Source organism: Polyodon spathula, chromosome 5 (assembly GCF_017654505.1).
Source record: "Polyodon spathula isolate WHYD16114869_AA chromosome 5, ASM1765450v1, whole genome shotgun sequence".
Lineage (NCBI taxonomy): Eukaryota > Metazoa > Chordata > Actinopteri > Acipenseriformes > Polyodontidae > Polyodon > Polyodon spathula.
In genome coordinates, this window is record NC_054538.1 from 18057079 (window position 1) to 18077548 (window position 20470).

The 20470-nt window shown below is 40.2% G+C and overlaps 1 protein-coding gene across 4 annotated transcripts in view; it reads left to right on the forward strand.

The window, feature by feature from the left end:
* LOC121315663 (regulator of G-protein signaling 7-like) overlaps positions 1-20470 on the forward strand; it is a 153566-nt gene that overhangs the window by 48043 nt on the left and 85053 nt on the right. The window lies entirely within an intron of this gene.

Below are 20470 nucleotides of genomic sequence, written 5' to 3' on the forward strand. Positions count from 1 at the left end.
GAGACTACTGCAAGAGAGTAAAGCATCCCTGACAAAGAGCAGCCTTGAGAAATACCTCGATTCACTGGGAAGGGGGCGTGCAAAGCAATGTTCATTTTCAGTACACCAAAAATATCACAATAGAGTAACTGAATTTTTTCAATAAATGCCAAACGAAACCCAAAAGCTTTTAGAGTCTTCCATAAGTATAGATGGTCTACCCTTTCAGAAGCTTTCTCTTGATCCAAGGACATGATACCATTGAAACCAAAAAGTTTGGAGGTTGCCACTAGGTCTCGAATCAGAAAAATGTTGTCAAAAATGGATCTGTTGGAAATGAAGTATGACTTATCCAGATGCCTCACCTGTTCTATTACAGTCCACAGACGGTTAGCTAGAGCTTTAGAAAAAATCTTATAGTTGGTACACAGCAATGACCCAAGTCTCCAGTTTTTTATACCGCAGAGGTCCCATTTCTTTGGGAGCAGAGTAACAACAGCCCTCAGAGGCTGTTCTTTCCTCTTCACACTTCACTGCCTACCTTCTCTGCCTGTTATACACTGGGCTCCCCAACTGTACTCTCAAGAGCAACCCGAGATCCCAACCCTTCACTCCTGTCATTATTTCACTTCTCTGTGCTATTGCTTCTGCTTCAACACCTGAAGGACCCGGCTGCTCTGCTACCACTGGGACAACCCGGATTCTGCTCCTGACCTGTACACTGCTATGCTGATTTAGACAGGTAGAGCTTCCTTCTCCTGCTTGCTCTGACTTCTCACATTCTTATTCAGGACAGTGCTTAAAAATATGTCCTAAATTTCCACATCTAAAAAACTTCTTCGATTCAGTCGTGGTAAAAACTATATAATTATTGCCATCAATCTTAAATTTCAGTGCAATGTTCCGCTCTCCATTGATGTCATTCAGAATCACATAAACCTGTCTCCTGAAAGAAACTACATGCTTCAGCTGCTGAGATTTGTAGCCCAGAGGGATACGTTTTAAACTTAACATTATTTGACCATGCTGAGCCAGTTCTCTTTCTAGCAGCTCATTACATAAAAATGGGGGGACATTTGACAAGGTAATTTTTCTAGCAGGAACTGCAAGGGGGATAACTGGGGAAAAACACAAGATCTATTACAGTTCCTTTCTCAACATCCTTAGAAACTAAATCAATTTCATTGAGAAAAAAAACACAATGGAGCCACTCATACAAGCTGCCGATTTTCTATTCTCACAATCCACTACACCAACGATACGAGCACCCGCTTCTCAAGAGGAATAAACTCATCAGACGACACTTTAAATCCATGAGGACAAATTAACTTTTCAAAACAAACATCGGACCCAGCAATCCTGACTGCTTTATGACAAAAAAAGTCAGCTGAGCACAGAAAAACTCTTATATAAACTTTAAACAGTACATACCACAAATAAAAAAAAAAAACTGCAACAGACCTACCAGCAGCACTCACGCACATGCCTCCACCTTCACCTCTTCTCATCCACACCCAGCATTAACTGTGACAGACAGAACAGATAGATAGATATAAGCCTTGGTAATAAATTACCACCAATTTCAAGAATCATGAACAATTACACATTTTAATTCAGTAATGTTAATTTATTTAAAATTGTAGCAGTGGTATAAAGAACCTTTATAAATAATTGCACAGTGTGCTTTAAATAGTGTAAAGCAGAATGCTTTTAGATAATAACATTACCTTTTTGCCTTCAGCAAAGCAAATGACAAAAAGGTGACTAGGGCAGACCAGACAATTGATGTGCATTGTGACTGATGTCCTTCATTTCACATCAGTTCTCTTGGCCCCTTGGTGCCATTCAGTCAACCGAGCAAGAAAGACCTGAATACTGAATGACTCGACAATATTTGTTACTCAAATCAGTTAAATTTCTGTGTATTTGTATATATATATATATATATATATATATATATATATATATATATATATATATATATATATATATATATATTTTGTTTTTTTTTTTGTTTTTTTTTACACTTCTTAGAGACATAATACATATAGTGCTGCTGAAATGTCAGAATAATTTTTTCGTATGTACAGTTCATACGCCCCAGAAGCCCATCACCCTAGTGACTAGATCAGGTGTGGCGAAATGTTCCTTGAAACACCTGGTTGCAGTTCCGATCCTGAAGGCATGGTATGAATAGTTTTAAGAAGAAAGACGACTTTCGAGATCTGGAGTCTTTACAGGTTCAGCACAGTTAGAAACAGCAGGTCCGGAGACGCGGATTGGGATCTCAGCATGGAAATGTGAAGACAGAAAACAAAATTAGTGTTAGCAATGAGAACGGTTTCTCCTTCCCTTAATTTATCAGATATAAAACTCCACTTGAACCACAACAGAACCTTGCTAGGTAGCTCAAGGGAGTATATAAGGGCAAATACGATTAGTAATACAATATTTTACGTGCTTTAAAATGTGCAGAATACATGACTTGTGATTGGAGTTTTATGTCTTCGATGCAGGGGTCCGATACTGGATCAGGGAACTGGTTTTGATGGTGATTGCCAGGCCGGAGACGAACATTGTTTATTTGTGGTGGGCGTTTAGGAGATGGTTCGGCAGATCCTGAATGTCGCACAGCGACACTGAACCAAAGTAGTGGTTGATGAGCATTAATTGTATGTAGTCACCCGATTAGTTACACACATTGAAGGGAGATATGATTGCATTAATTAGCAAAGCCATTGATTCTGTGGTAGAATTTTAAGCAGTCAGCATGACCGAGCATAATTGAATGCAGTTAATGAAGTGATCTTGTAACCTGATGAAGCTGCTAATGTACAGCTGTGGCCCAACGTGTTGCATCACCCTATATAATTAATGAATTTTGCTTTTGTAGTTTTCTATATACTTAATGAAAAACTGACATAAAATTAAAAAAGGTGACATTTTGAAATCCAACATAAAATACTATACTACTATAATTACATATTGGTTTTTTTTGTTTTAAATGATGCCTCAATACTAAAATTCTAGGTGATGGGAAAACCTTTGGCCATATCTGTACATTGCTGGGAAGCAGAAAATCTGTATTCCATTTCCCTGCGAACGTCCTTCAATAAGTTGTTTGCTAAAGTTGTCGGGGCCTGTCGTGTTGATTGAATTGCATTTTTGCCTGATTGCTTCATTTTTATTGATTTACAGAATAAAGTCTAATTGTTTTTAATGATTAGCTTCAGATAATCCCTCACATAATTGTATTATTTATGCCTCCAGTTTCCAGACAATGTAACTGAATGTAGAACCAATTGCTGCTTCAGAAAAAGAGCTCTGCAGTGTCTGTCCAAGGTGACCTCCAAAACTGTTACTGTCATTTTGTGATCTCGTTTTCCTATACCAGGCTCACCCCATGTCAAATTATTTTTAGTCAGAGCAACCAGAGACTGCTGTAATAAGACCATGTTGTTGGATAATTGTAAAGGAATATCTAAATATGAAAACTGTGAGAAGTGTCACTGCCACCATCCGTGAACACCACAGCCTGCTTAAAGAAATATCATGCCTGTATTTTTCTTCAATACTTACGCTTTACGAATACAGCGCTAAACTGTAAATAAGAAAATAATAATACTGTTTTTTTATATTGCCGCAAGACAGAGACAAATATGAGTACAAGAAAAACTTCATAGACAATGTAGTTACGTTTTTTGATTTGTTTTTTCTCATTGTTAGTATCTGTACATTTCTTTGGATCTGAAGATTATTTTTTGTACTGTTTTGCTTCCATCAGCAACCTGTCACATATACATTTTTACATGTTGCTAACAAGTGTAAAATACAACAGGCTTTAAAACACTGAATGCACATAATAACACTAACTTTTTTCTGACTGTTATTTTTTCAATATAGCATTCCCATCAATAGTCTTCCAGAAATAATTACAATACAATGAATTCACATTTTTAATATATTGTTTGCAGTATTCGCACTGTGTTGTAAATACGAGATTCTGACAATGGAGCAAAATAACATGACATGTGAGCTTTGTTTTATACCGGCACCTATTAGAAACAGATTTAAATAAATACAAAAATAATATAAAAAGGTCCATTGTGTGACTTCACTGAAAGCGTTGTCTATTATGGGGTTTTCATGCGGGGCAATTTACACGTGAAATGGGGATGCGTGTGCACGTTTGGGAGAATTGCTTGGTTCAATCAGGTTTGTGGACGAACAAAACGGCCAAAAAGAGGGCTAGGGTCAATCTCATTTACTTGTGTAAACGATGAAACATACAGGAAAATCCACGCCCAGTTTCACATGGAAACCCACATTTCACATGCAAATGTGAATGAGCTTGTTTACCCTTAAGTGACATCACTATAAATACTGCAAGGGAGAAGGTCAATTGTTACTGTGGATTCCAAGATGGCAGAAAGTAAGTGGCTGATGGACGAGTGGTGTAGTTCATTGTAATGATAATGCAGGCTTTTTTATTATTGTTTTTTGTTGTGTCTGGCCTATTATGTTGTATGTCTCTTGTGGGTTTACAGTTCTGTATAAAACCACTTACCATGAACTGTGTTATGCTCTTGTTATAGTATTAAAGCAGCTGTTTGAGAATACCCTTGCTGTAAAAACTACGCTAAAGTTAAACACGAAGAGGAAGTGAGCTGCTTAAATATCTAACTGAATTAATTCTCGCCCTTTTTTTGATCCTAGCTATTTCCAAAGACAATGCGTGTCTTCCCTCCATGTTAATAAATATAGTTGGTGAACTGGATGTCATGAGCCAGCTCGATCACCCAAAACAGTGCAACAACATCCAACAAGTTGTTGCAAATTAACATATTGATTGTGTTTTATTTATTTGCATCATTAATATTTAACACAATGCTAAATTCAACACAACTTGAAAGAAAGGAGAGAATCTCTGATAGCACGAGTCTAGATAGGTCACTGCTGTCCAATTGAAACTGGCGGCTGAGGTAACCTTCACAGTTGCCAAATCCGCTTATAATAAGCGGAATTGGGCTTGTTTTTTTTTTTTTTGAGAGACAGGTTGGAATTTGCATAAACACCCACACTCTAACATGGGTTGAGCTTGTTTTGGGCTTGTTTTGAAAGGCAGTGCCATTTTTTGTTTTTTTTTTCTCGTGAGACTTGGCAACACTGTTAACCTCCCTGTCTGTCTCGCAGGCAGCCATTGATTCCTGAACACCTCATTTTGTTATTGACAGGATTTTGTGCAGGATACAGCAGGCAACAAACTAATGCTGCAGTTCAGTCCATTTCATCAGTATCCACCACCTCCCTTTCAAGTGCCCACTACCCGTATCTGCCCAAGTGTGGTGTTGAATGCTTCCTCAGCAGCTGTCAGCCATCTGGACTGGTAGGGTTTCTAAGCCAAGGTAGTATATGGAGCATCACCTGATCCCCTATATGCTGATTGCCTGAATGAAAGGGAATATATATATAACCTCTCTGCCGGTTTTCAGCCATGGTGATCTGCAATACCTGTTGGTCAGTTTCATTTTATACCCCGAGTTCATTTTGAATTAATGAGTCGTAAGATAAATTAGTTGAAACAGTGTTCATCACTAACAACATGGCACCCCACTAATGACATCTGAAAAACAATTTGGGCAAGAGCAGTAAAACACATTAACCAACCAGACATGAGGTACTTTACTTTGTTACAGCAGCTTAGATTCACTTGTGTACCAGTTCTCTGCGCATGGAAACCACATTTTCACAAAATTTCACTAGTAATCCTCAAAAAAAGCATGAGTACTTTAAGGATAGCTAATTTACATGTGAACCCCCACCTATCCCATTCATTTGCATGACGTCAGGTGAAAAGCCTGGATTACTCAAGTAAAATAAACTGAGTGAATGGAAACCCAAATGAACATTTTGCACGAGACATTTTTCTCGGGCAAATGTCTCGAGCTAAAAAAAAACGCGCATGGAAACTCCACCTATTTTAATTACCCCTAATGTTTTATATTTTACTGCATGTGCGTCTCATACCTGTTGATTTAATTATTTGACCTTTCATGGTTATCATGTTTCAGCAGGTTCATGAATCATGTTCTGTATTGATTAATACAATACAGTTTTCTCTAAACAATATCAGCTTATTTTGCAGGCTTTCTCAGTTTCCCCACCACATAACAGAAATATAGGCTTCATCGTTTTACAAGCGAAACCATGGATCTAGTTATCTATTACAAACCACAACATTGATTTAAATGGTGTGATGATGAAGCAATAATGGGATTTCACTGTCATTGTTCCTGGCTCCTATAAGTGAGCATGTCATTTTGTATATTGTGTATATTGTATATTTTGTATATTGTATATTGAATAGAAGGTTTGACAAAATAAACACAGCAGGTAAGAATTTGGATGGCTCAGGAAAGTCTTTGCTATTATACTCTGCATTTGGCCTGCATTTCTGCCCCAGAAACATACTCTGTAACCGATAGAATTAAGGTTTTACTATAAATCAGCTGTTCAGCCTTTTAATTTCCAGCTGCAGCTTCTTTCCTGGCTTGCCTCATTGAGCTAGTATCTCAGTAATCTGGAACGTTATTGATAATCCATAACCCCAGCAAGTCTGTGTGTCTTTGGAGACTTTGGAGCTCTAATTAAAAACCTTCAGCTTGTATTTTTATTTGAACCTCCTTGATGTGGATTGAATAGTTTTTTCATTAAAACATTTAATTTATGGAGAGGAGGCTTGCTGGGAAACACATGTCGTAAAGGTACAGTTTGAAAATGGAATCATTTGGTTATTTCAAGCAGAAGTCTGTGTTTTCAATTGACAAAGCCCTGTAAAAGTTAGCCAAGAGCTTTTTCGGGGGAACCTTAATGATCACTTTATTAGTTTGCCTGATTCTTTTATTATACAAGAAATTATGCAAGTTGACAAGCTTTCCCAGTTTTCCACTCCATGTTTCATATGTAAATATATTCATGTTAATATCAAAAGTGATTTTTCAAAACACGTTGCAAATAAGGTCATAATGTTCAAGTCACTGACAAATCTCGAAAATACACTTTTTTTCAGTGTCTAAGCCTTGATAGTAAATCTAAGCCTTGATAGTACATCTCCATTCTCTTTTGAGCATTTAAAACAATAAAGTACAGTACAAATCAGTACTAACCATGCTAAGATTTTCAATATCTATGCATGATGACACACACCAGAATAACTTAAATTGCAATTATATTTTGTTTCAAGAACAGGGATATATGTTATAATCCAAGGCTATAAAACTAATTTAAGCCATTCTTAATCAATTTAGCTACAGAAAGTAACAAAGATAATTGCAATTTAATTATTCTGGTATGTGTCATCATACTCAGATATTGAAAATCTTAGCATCATTAGTACAGGTTTGGACTTTATTTTACTAAGAAAATGAAGCTGTATTATCAGGGCTTAGACACTGAAAGAATTTATTTTCAAGATTTATCAGTGACTTGAACATTATGACTTATTTGCAAATTGTTTTCCTGGTAATTTTAAAAATCACTTTTTATATTAACTTGAATAAATTTACATATGAAACATGCAGCGGAAAACTCGGATAGCTTGTCAACTCAAATCATTTCTTATGTAATAAAAGTATAGCAGCTTGCAGAAGCACAGACAGGCATATTAAATTGAATTGCTTACCCTTTATAAGCATTGGCAGCATTATCACAGCCCTCTAATCTTTGCGATGAATATCTATTTGATCTGTGGCCAAACACTCCTTTTCAACCACAGAGTAGTTGCACTCCCGGGAGAGCATCTTTTTGCTGAGGTACAGTATCAGGTGTTCTACTCAGTCTACCTTTTGGGATAAAACCGCACCCAAACCAACATCTGACACATCAGTGTGGAGGATGAATCTCTTGGTGAAATCTGTTGTGATGAGAGTGGGGGCCTGGCAGTCTCTGATTAATAGTATCAAACGCCCCCTGACATTCTACTGGCAACTTAATCAAATTTGATTAAATCTTTTTGGTGAGGTCAGCTAAGGGATTGATCACTGTGGCATACTCGGGGACGAATCTATGGTAATAACCAGCTAACCCCAGTAGAGACCTCAACTGAGCCTTGGTTTTGGGGATTGCCATGTCTACCAAAGCCTGGACTTTGGCAAATGCAATTTTTCTCAAGTTGGCTGCCAGCTGGGCTACCCTTAGAGACTCAAGGACGGCCATGATCCTAGCCACATGCTCTCGCCAGGTGGAGCTGTAAATAACCACAGTGTCAATATATGCAGCTGCATATTCACGGTGTGGGGGTATCAGACCTCGTCCATCAGTCTCTGAAAGGCAGTAGGTGCACCATGTAGCCCAAGTGGCATGGATATGCAATTGAACAGCCCATTGAGGAGTTGAAAATGTGGCTTTCTCTCAAATACTGCAGGTTATGGAGATCTGCCAGTATCCCTTCGTCAAGTCCAGAGTGGAGATAATCCTAGCCATTCCCAGTCTATCGAGAAGCCCGTCAACCCGAGGCATGGGGTAGGCATAGAACTTGGCAAAAGCGTTTACCTTACAGAAATCAACGCATGAGGGTGGTGCTGTCCTTTTTGGCCACTATCACAATTGGACTCTACCACTCACTCCTGGAATGCTCAATCATCCCAAGTTCGAGCATCGCCCATACCTCTTTGCTAACGCCACTTTGTAGAGTTTCTGGGATCTTGTAAGGTCTCTCTTGCACCGTTACACCTGAGAGATAATGTCATATTCAACAAGGTTAATTCTAACCGGCAAGTCAGAAAAAACATCATTGAACTCCTTAATTAACTTAAGAACATAAGAACATAAGAAAGCTTACAAACGAGAGGAGGCCATTCAGCCCATCTTGCTCGTTTGGTTGTTAGTAGCTTATTGATCCCAGAATCTCATCAAGCAGCTTCTTGAAGGATCCCAGGGTGTCAGCTTCAACAACATTACTGGGGAATTGATTCCAGACCCTCACGATTCTCTGTGTAAAAAAGTGCCTCCTATTTTCTGTTCTGAATGCCCCTTTGTCTAATCTCCATTTGTGACCCCTGGTCCTTGTTTCTTTTTTCAGGTCGAAAAAGTCGCTTGGGTCGACATTGTCAATACCTTTTAGAATTTTGAATGCTTGAATTAGGTCGCTGCGTAGTCCTCTTTGTTCATGACCAAATAGATTAAATTATTTTAGCCTGTCTGCATATAACATGCCTTTTAAACCCGGAATAATTCTGGTTGCTCTTCTTTGCACTCTTTCTAGAGCAGTAATATCCTTTTTGTAGTGAGGTGACCAGAACTGAACACAATATTCAAGATAAGGTCTTACTAATGCATTGTACGGTTTTAACATTACTTCCCTTGATTTAAATTCAACACTTTTCACAATGTATCCGAGCATCTTGTTGGCCTTTTTTATAGCTTCCCCACACTGTCTAGATGAAGACATTTCTGAGTCAACAAAAACTCCTAGGTCTTTTTCATAGATTCCTTCTCCAATTTCAGTATCTCCCATATGATATTTATAATGCACATATAATTTTTATTTCCTGCGTGCAGTACCTTACACTTTTCTCTATTAAATGTCATTTGCCATGTGTCTGCCCAGTTCTGAATCTTGTCTAGATCATTTTGAATGACCTTTGCTGCAGCAACAGTGTTTGCCACTCCTCCTATTTTTGTGTCATCTGTGAATTTAACAAGTTTGCTTACTATACCAGAATCTAAATCATTAATGTAGATTAGGAATAGCAGAGGACCTAATACTGATCCCTGTTGTGCTGCACTGGTTACAACACTCCATTCTGAGGTTTTTCCTCTAATCAGTACTTTCTGTTTTCTACATGTTAACCACTCCCTAATCCATGTACATGTGTTTCCTTGAATCCCTACTACGTTCAGTTTGAAAATTAATCTTTTATGCGGGACTTTGTCAAAAGCTTTCTGGAAATCTAAATAAACCATGTCATATGCTTTGCAATTATCCATTATCGATGTTGCATCCTCAAAAAAATCAAGCAGGTTAGTTAGTCCCTTTCCTAAAACCATGTTGACTGTCTCCCAGGATACTGTTACCATATAGGTAATTTTCCATTTTGGATCTTATTATAGTTTCCATAAGTTTGCATATAATAGAAGTCAGGCTTATTGGTCTGTCGTTACCTGGTTCAGTTTTGTTTCCCTTTTTCTGGATCGGTATTACGTTTGCAATTTTTCAGTCTGTCGGTACAACCCCTGTGTCAAGAGACTGTTGCGTGATCTTCGTTAGTGGTTTGTAAATAACTTATTTCATTTCTTTGAGTACTATTGGGAGGATCTCATCCGGCCCAGGGGATTTGTTTATTTTAAGAGCTCCTAGTCCCTTTAACACTTCTGCCTTGGTTATGCTAAAGTTATTTAAAACTGGATAGGAACTGGTTGACATGTGGGGCATCTGTGATTTTGCCATTTGTATCTCTTAGACATTTTACCTCCTCTTTGAATGTTCTCTTGCTGTTTTAATATTGGAAAAACATTTTGAATTGGTTTAACCCCTTAGCAATGTTCATTTCTATTTCCCTGTTGGCCTTTTTAACTTCCTTTTTGACTTGCATTTGCAGTTCCGTGTACTCTTTCTTTGTACTTTGTTTTTGGTCCGTTTTTAACACTATGTAAATTGCCTTTTTTCGCTGAATATTTTTTTTAATTGATCTATTAAACCATTTTGGCAAAGTAGTTTTACATTTAGATTTGTCTACTTTAGGGATGTAATTGTTTTACGCCTCTAGTACTACATTTTTGAAGAACAGCCATCCTTTATCTATGGATGTTTTCTCTATTTTACTTCAATCTACTTCTGTTAGTCTCTGTTTCATACCTTCATAGTTTGCTTTTCTAAAATTGTAAACCTTAGCTTTAGTCATTACTTTTGGGGTTTTAAAAAGCAATTCAAATGAGACTATGTTGTGGTCTGAGTTTGCCAGTGGTTCTCTGACCTCTGTTTTAGTTATTCTGTCTTTGTTATTTGAAAAGACTGAATCAAGTCATGCCTCCCCTCTAGTCGGTGCCTTGACAAATTGTTTTAGGAAGCAGAAACTGTTCCCCCATCAAAATGTCTTCAGTGATAGAGGTCTCTCGTCTAGGGCCTAAATTATCCTTTGCTTCACCTAGGGCTATAAATAAGGCCTCCCTTGCTTTCCAGGGCTTTAATACATTTATGTAATACATTTCTCATTCATTACGGCGATCGGGCTGTCTATAGCCCGAATCATCTCATATGGCCCCTGCTATTTAGCACATAATTTCGATTCTGACGAGGGAAGAAGCAGGATTACTTTGTCTCCTGGTTGAAAGGTTCGAATTCTTGCATTTTGATTGTAACCTTGGACCTTGACATCCTTGCACTCACCGAAACATGGATCACACCACATAACACATCAGCCCCTGCTACCCTCACCTCTTCAGTCATCACTTTCTATCATACCTCCCGCCCAGTTGTTAAAGATGGTGGTACTGGCCTACTTGCACCCTGCTCCTGGACCCTTGCCACTCCTCCCCCAATAACTAACACCTTCCCCTCTTTTGAGTACCAACATACCTCCTTTGCCTCCCCTCACTGCACTACCTTCCTTGTCATCTGTTGTCCCCCCTCATTCTTTGACCATCTTGACTGCCTCCTCTCCTCCCACCTCCCTTTTCCCCACCCTTTCATTCTCCTAGGCAATTTCAGCCTCCACCTACATTGTTCCCCCATTGCTTCTGTCCTTCTCCCCCTTATTAACTTGTTTAACCTCCTGCTTCTCCCCTTCCTCCCTACTCACACATCTGGTAATAACCTTGACCTTATCTTCCTCTCCAGTTGTAAGGCATCATCATCAATCATAACTGCCCCTCGACCTTCCTCTGACCATTTTTTCCTCCCCTTCCCCTCCTCCTCCCTCTACCTTTACCCCCTCCCCCTCCTCTAACATAATCTCCCAACCCTTGACACCGGTTCCCTGATCTCCCTCCTTTGTTGTTTCCCTCCATCTCTGATTTCCCCTCCCTTCACCCGAACTTAGCCTCTGCCACCCTATCTACGCTATCCTTTTCCCTCAACTCCCTAGCACCCCCACATCCTTATTTTCCTTCACTTAGGCCTCCTCAACCATGGCTTACCCCTTCCCTAAAAACAGACTGACGTTCATTGCTTCGGGCTGAGCGACTCTGGAAGTTCTCCCCCTCACCTTTTAACCTCCAAGCCTACCACTCCCTCCTCTTAAATTTCCTCTCTGCTCTGGAACTAGCCAAAAATGATTACTTCCTAACCTTCATCACTGCTCTTGCCCCCCATCCCCGTCGGCTCTTTTCAACCCTCAATAAGCTACTCCTTGCCCCTCCTCCATACCAATCTCTCACTGTTTCACCACCAAAATCAGTACTATTTGGCTGCACTTCCTGACTATCCCATAGACTAGCCCCCACCCCAGCTTCCCATTCCACCTCCATTTGCTCCTAATGCCCTCTTGACTGCTTCGCCCCCCCCCACATCTTTACCTGAACTCTCCTCCATCATTGCCAAGGCCCACCCTACCTTTTCCCCCTGGACCCTGTCCCTGCCTCCCTCATACCCCCACCCCTCCTTCTTATCCTCCCCTACCTCTTTAACTCCTCTCTCTCCCTGGTATCTGTCCTGCCATCTTCAAATCAGCTACGACCATCCCTCTGTTAAAAAAAACCCTCTCTCGACCCTGCCTGCCCTGCTAATTACTGCCCAATCGCTCTTCTTCCATATTTCTCCTTGAGCATCTAGTCCACTCACACCTATCACACTTCATATCCACCAATTCCCTCTACCCCAGATTTCAATCTGGTTTCCGTCCCTCCAGTTCTACTGATACTGCACTCCTCACTGTCAAGAATGATCTGGCCAACTCCTTCCATGCTAGCCTCTCCTTAATTCTCATTCTCCTTGATCTTTCTTCTGCATTTGACACAGTCGATCACCCCATCTTCCTCTCCACTCTTTCTAACCTCGGTATCTCTGGCACACCCCTTGGTTGGCTGGTCATACCTATCTTCACGAACCTCTGCTGTTGCTTTTAATAACCCCCCCCCGACTGTCGGTGTCCTCCGGGGCTCTGTCCTTAGACTCTTATTCCCTCATTTAACTTCCCCTTCATTTCCTTGCTAATGACACCCAGATTTTCTTTTTGTTTTCCTCCTTTACCACTGACTTTGCCACCCGTGTATCAGCTTGCTTGGTTGCTATCCAATCTTAGATGGCGCGTCGATACCTCTTCATCAATCCAACCTACCTTCATCATACCTCCCTCTACACCTCCAGCTACACTGGCTCCCTGTCTATTATCGTTGCCTGTTCAAATTTTTACCCTTGTGTACAAATTTCTCCATGGTCTTGCCCCACCTTATCTGGCTGCATTGAGCACCTACTATGTTCCTCCACGTCCCTTATGCTTCAAATCCCTGTTATCCCTCTCTGTTCCACCCTCACCCTGTGCCCAATCCCATTTCTGTTCCTTTTCCCTTCTTGGTCCGCTTCACTAGAATAGACTCGCACGTATTATAAAACAGTCACCCACGCTATGTAGTTTCCACCCCTCCCTCAAAACGCATCTCTTCTCCTTAGCCCATCCTACTAATACTCCTGGCTTCTGACCTCCCGTTATGACCTTGCTTGCCTGACCCTGACCTAGCCTCTGGCCCACTGCTTTCATGTTAGCAACTAATTTGTATCTCCCCATCCTAGCCCAATAACTTACTTTCTTTCTACTCCCATTGTTCATGATTGTATCATTTAGTTTCAATTTGTAAAGCTCCTTGATTAAAGACGCTATAAAAATGTAAATAAGTAAATAAATACATAAACACATAATGCTGCTGTTGCCAGAGCTGAGCCGTTATTGAGATTGTCCTGGTGCCAAACGACCGACCAAATCCAGACGATCTCTTAGTAGGAACACATGCTGCAGTACATTTTGGACGAGGCTTTGTGCTCATCCCACCCCTCTCTCAATAGATCGACGATGCTGCGGTCCTGTCTGTTGTACAAGAGATCGAAGGGGGAGAACCCTGTCGAACTCTGCGGCACCTCTCACTACAAAAAGGAGGTAGGGGAGAAACAATGCCTAGTGTTTTTGCTGTTGATTCACAAATCATCTCAGCATCTGCTTTAGGGTCTGATTAAAATGTTACACCAAACCATCTGTCTGTGGATGATAAACAGATGTCCTGATGGGACGTATGTTTAAGATTTTATAAACTTGTTTGTAACGTGTTAGACAGAAAGTTAGTTGCATGATCAGTCAGGATCTCCTTGGGGATCTGTACTCTAGCCATAATTTGCACTAGTTCTTTGGCTATTGCAGCTGTACTACTGGACCTCAATGGAACTCCTTCTGGTTATCACGTTGCGATGAGTAGACTGGCCTGGGCAAAAACCATGGAGTCCTCAAAATCCTTGGCTAGTTTCATAGCATCTTCCATGCTGTTGGGGTTGTGGCATGGTATCCATGCCTGGGTTTTGATGCCGACCACATGGCAGAACTGCTCTAACACGATCGCCTCGCCCATCTACAATATTTCTGGATGGGGTTGAGCCAGTGCACCATGTGATCACACAACTTGTGCGCAACAGCCCTGGGGCGTGTATCCGGGGGTCTCTTGTACTCCCGGAGCCGTACTCTGTGTGTTTCCCCTGTGATGTTTGGATGGCACAGAATGGCTGGCTTCACCAGGTCGTACTGGGTGGCTTTGTTGTCTGTCATGGCCTGGTAGGCTGCCTGAGCCTCCATGATCAGGCAGGGTCCCAGCTGGCTTGCCCAGAATTCCCTGGGCCATGACGCAGTAGTAGCCAGTCACTCAAAAGCGACCAGCTAAGCTTCTGGGTCATCCTTCGCCGTCATCTTTTGTGCCCTTGCATTTGGGGCCGTCATCATGGGTCCTACTTGACAATTGGACGTTATGCCAGCCCGAGCCTCTTGATCAGCGCCGTGTACCGTTCCTCTCTCCCTCTTTCCTCGACCTCCCTCTTTCCTCGACCTCCCGTCTGCTGTCCAGCGCCTCGTGAATCTTAGCAATAATAAGCATGATAATAACTCCACACTGTCTGATAACTGGCAAACACAGGTACACTGCATCTGAAGAAGGGGAAAATACAAGCCATGTATTGAAGAATTTTGTCACCGTTCTTCGTGTGCATGTAGTAGTTCTCTTTTGCAAAATGGCGTGCAACCACTGCCGCATCGTTCTATGGAAATTCCATTTCCATAATCTGCTTCAGACTTCTTTTTACAATTTCTCACCATTGATCATTGCTTATATGATCTGGCCAAGCGCTTGGTCATTAGATAACGTGCTGATACTGTACTAGCCACAGTATGATGTGAAACAAGGCCCTCCTCGGTTTCCACATCTGCAGGTGTTTTTCAACTTGTGGTCCAGTAGAATCTTCAGTAGCTGCAGATGATGACATGCTACGACTACCAGCATCTTATTTAATGCCTGCCTCTTACTGTGATGCAAATAATTATGTTAGTTTAGGTTAAGTTACTGTACGCTTTGCTTTTTCTTGTGAGTGTTTTTGCTTTTCAGCACCACAGGGATAATTCCCACTTCATTTTTCTTTTTCACCCTCCTACACTTTATTGAGTAAAGCATAAGCAACTCTCTATGCTAGAAGATGGGTTAATCTACTCGTTACATATGGGAGTTGTTTTTTAGACTGTACAATTAAATGCACTATGAAACTGAATAGGCGTACAAAATGTTTTATTAGATATCTTAGTAATCATTTTTTCCAATGGAATACCGTATTATTCATATATATATATATATATATATATATATATATATATATATATATATATATATATATATATATATATATATACAGTGTGCCTTGCAAAAGTATTCAGGCCCCTGACCAATTCTCTCATATTACTGAATTACAAATGGTACATTGAAATTTTGTTCTGTTCAATATTTTATTTTAAAACACTGAAACTCAAAATCAATTATTGTAAGGTGACATTGGTTTTATGTTGGGAAATATTTTTAAGAAAAATAAAAAAACTGAAATATCTTGCTTGCATACGTATTCAACCCCGGTGCTGTGGAAGCTCCCAGTTTGCACCGATGAAAGAAATTGCCCTAACGAGGACACAATTACCTTACCATTGGCCTCCACCTGTGAACCATTAAAGTTGCTGTCACATTTTCTGGATAAAAACCCCAATGTTGAAGGATCATTGGTAAGGCTGTGAATCGGAAGGAAAATGAAGACCAAAAGAGCATTCTACAGAAGTTAGAGATAAAGTAATACAAATGCATAGATTAGGGAAAGGGTACAAAATAATATCCAAGTGTTTGGATATCCCAGTGAGCACAGTTGGATCAATAATCAGGAAGTGGAAGCTGCATCACACCACCCAGGCACTGCCAAGAAAAGGCCGTCCCTCAAAACTCAGCGCTCAAACAAGAAGGAGACTTGTGTGAGAAGCCACAGAGAGGCCAACAATCACTTTGAAGGAGATACAGAGTTCAGTGGCTGGGAGTGGAGTAATGGTGCACCAGTCAGCCATATCAAGAGCTCTGCATAACACTGGCCTGTATGGGAGGGTGGTAAGAAAGAAGCAGTTACTCAAAAAGTACCATCTGAAAGCACATCTGGAGTTTGCCAGAAAGCATGAGAGTGACCCAGCTGCGATGTGGGAAAAGGTTTTGTGGTCAGATGAGACCAAGATAGAGCTTTTTGGCCAAAACTCAAAGACCTATGTGTGGCGCAAACCTAACACTGCCCATGCCTCAAGACACTCCATCCCTACAGTGAAGTATGGTGGTGGCAGCATCACGCTGTGGGGATGCTTCTCATCAGCAGGGACTGGGCATCTTGTTACAACTGAAGGAAGAATCGATGGAGAAAATACAGGAAAATACTGCAAGAGAATCTGCTTCAGTCCGCTACAAAACTGAAGCTTGGGAGGAAATTCACCTTTCAGCAGGACAATGATCCCAAGCACAAGGCCAAAGCAACATTGGAGTGGCTCAAGAACAAAAAGGTGAATGTCCTACAGTGGCCCAGTCAAAGTCCTGATCTCAATCCCATTGAGAATCTGTGGCACTATTTGAAAATTGTGGTCCACAAGCGTCGTCCAACCAACCTGAACAACCTGGAGCAAATCTGCCAAGAAGAATGGGCCAAAATCACTCCGACACTGTGTGCAAAGCTGGTACATACTTACACCAAAAGACTTAAAGCTGTTATTGCAGCGAAAGGTGGCTCTACCAAATATTAATGTGTGGGAGTTGAATACTTATTCAAGCAAGATATTTCAGTTTTTTATCTTATTAAAAATATTTCCCAACATAAAACCAATGTCACGTTACAATAATTGATTTTGAGTTTAAGTGTTTTAAAATAAAATATCGAACAGAACAAAATTTCAATGTACCATTTGTAATTCAGTAATATGAGAGAATTGGTCAGGGGTCTGAATACTTTTGCAAGGCACTGTGTGTGTATATATATATATATATATATATATATATATATATATATATATATATATATATATATATATATATATATATATATATATATATATATATATATAAGATAAAAGATCCACTAGCTAGTCACGCTTGCATCACTGCCTTCCCCTTTAAGCAACTGGCACAGACCCAACACGTTTGCAGATAAGGGTGTTTTATTTACAATATTTACATCAAAGATCAGTTTCTCTCAAAGTTCTCACCCTGTACGGGCCACGGACTAACTCACGTCTTCAATCCCTAACTAAGCTATTTCAAATCCTGGAGATCGAAGCACAGCTCCAGGGTTCTCCAATGAAGTGAGTTAGTCCGCGGGTAAGACAGGACAGGTCTCTTTTCCAAATCGCGGTCTCCAGTTACAGGTAAATACAGGATGGTCTCCCTCTGCTGGAAGAGTCCTGTAACACAGGCAAGTATAGAACAGGCTCCCTCTGCTGGAAGAGATCTGTAACACAGGTAAGTATTAGGACAGGCTCCCTCTGCTGGAAGGGACCTGTAATACAGGTAAGTATCAGGACAGGCTCCCTCTGCTGGAATTGTCCTGGGAAAACTGGTGTATGCAGTATATATCTGCTTTGTAGACCAACTCCAGGATTGTAGTGACAATGTCCTGAACGTTCCAAGAATGAACAGAGATAGCACAAGTTATATCCAGGCTGTGGAGATGAAAACTTTTTTAAAGTGAGTTGTAAGATTTATGTTCGCTTTAGTCGAGGGCATCTACCTGTGGGATAGTAACCGCTGTACTTGGAACCTACCTGTAATTGACTGAGACGATCTGTTATCCAAGATGGCATCAAAAATTCATTGAATAATCTTAGCTCAAGGTAAACTTTCATGAAAAGTGTTGTTTTGCAGCCTGTCAGCTTGATGGCATAAATGTTAATTGTTTTTGTGCTCCTGCTAATGCTTTATAAATATGGGACCACCATTACTTACTTACTCTTTGATGAATGGCTGGCCCAAGATGGAAAGTCCATTCACAATTATTTACACTTCTTTACTGGGCAAGCACAATGAGTACTCCTTTGTATTTTCTGTTGTTTCCTTTGCAGTGTAAGGAATATTTCCTAAGGCATGAGGAAAAAAAAAAACCTAGAGCATACATTAGTGCTTACACACAAAGCACTCTGCTGTAAAGGGAGAGTATTTTAGGATCAAAGCTCCTGAGGGACTTGTTTTCTTGTACTACCATGTCATGTGGATTGTCCCTTGCAGATCTGTCAGGCTAATTAAAAGATTCCACAATATGACATATTTAATGTACTGTTTGTTTACATATCACCAGTCAGTGAAGGTGTAGGTGTAGGTGATCTGTTCTTTTTATTATGGTTAAGAGCAAACCGCTTAAGGAGAATTGTAAACTTACTGTGAGTGTTTTGTTTGTTTGTTGTGTCTAATTATACTAGTTTGTTCTTGTTAGACTGCTAACACGATCCGGAGGTGTCACTTAAGGCCAGCACCAAACCCGGATAACACTTCACAACTGTACACAAATAAATTGTATTTCACCACTTGCACTTTAACACTCTGGACTTGTGATCGTGTGTGTATCTTTGTGTGTGTTATACTGCGTTTACTCTTTCTGGACTGTACCCCGTTGTTTTGAAACAGTGCAATGGGATTATTCTTTGCAGTCACCAGTCCAGGATTATAAAAATAAATGTTTCTGTTTGGATCATGAATTTTGTTGTCTGTCTTCTGTTTCGTAATCACATCACCTCTACACCTGCGCACAGCAAACCACTTTGCCACATACTGGATTTAAATTAATGGAATTACATTACTGGTGATTACTGGTGAAAAAAAATGCATTGTTTTAACAAATCTTTAACAAATGCAGTTCAGTCTGTTTTGCCCAATGGTATATTTTATTTTGCTTTACTCCCATGTTCTGCCTTTTGAATCCAGTGAGTGCAGTCGGCTCTCTTTTGCCTGCAGCAGGTCCAGCAGAGAGAGACAGGAGCTCAATCAACTGCAAGCTCCCATGAAGCCAGTATACTATTATAGAGTTTGCTCTACATGTTTGAGACTCTGATCAACAGTATAGGCTCCCATTGGCTATTAATAACCCTTCAGTAGGTCATTCTGTTTCAAAAGAGAACAAACAATGTGTCAGATTGAGATCTGCAAACTCCACACATCACGAAGAGTGGTTTAGCTCTCCTCGTTATTCAGCACCAGAGCCCATTAGTGGTGAAATACAACAGCAGTCGCATTAGCCCTAAAAGCTTAAGCAAAACCCAAGCCTTTGGACTTGTTTATAATCATATTTCCATGTTCCTCATTTACCTGTCTTAGGCCAAAAATATTTTTGATTTCTAGAGTTCCCCACAACTGTAAGCTTATATTTTCATGATTGATTGTCCCAGTACCCACCGCTTTCTGGACGATTTATATACAACAGTTAGGTTAATAGTGACAGTGCTCCTCCAAGAACCAGTCTGCTTTAAGTAGATAAGCAGATAATAATGGAATCAGAAGCAGTTAATACTGATGCATAGGAAAGCTGCTTATTCTTGGCAGCTTGAGTATTAGATCAGGTGATTGTGTGAATCAAATGCTAATACAGCAGGGAGTTTGGTTATCAAAGTGTGGTGGCTTCAGGATTATAGTTCCCCTCAGTCTAAAAAGAAGGGGTCATTTATTTAGATTTTTTTTTTTTTTAAAATAATGGCATTTATTATTTTGAATGTATTTTTCTTCCAATTAAAGTATTCTATTTAGCAGTTTTGGAGGAGATTTTGTTTTCATTAAATTTGGAATTGCCAATTATTTTTCAAATTTTCTCCCCAATGTGGAAAGGCCAATTATTTTTATTTTAACCCAACTCATGGCTGCCACCCCTGCAGTGACATGGGAGAGACAAAGATGGACATGTGTCCTCTGAAATGTGTGCTGTCTGTTTTCACTCTGCAGGCCCACCATGCAACCACCTCAGAGCTACAGTGTTGGAGGACCA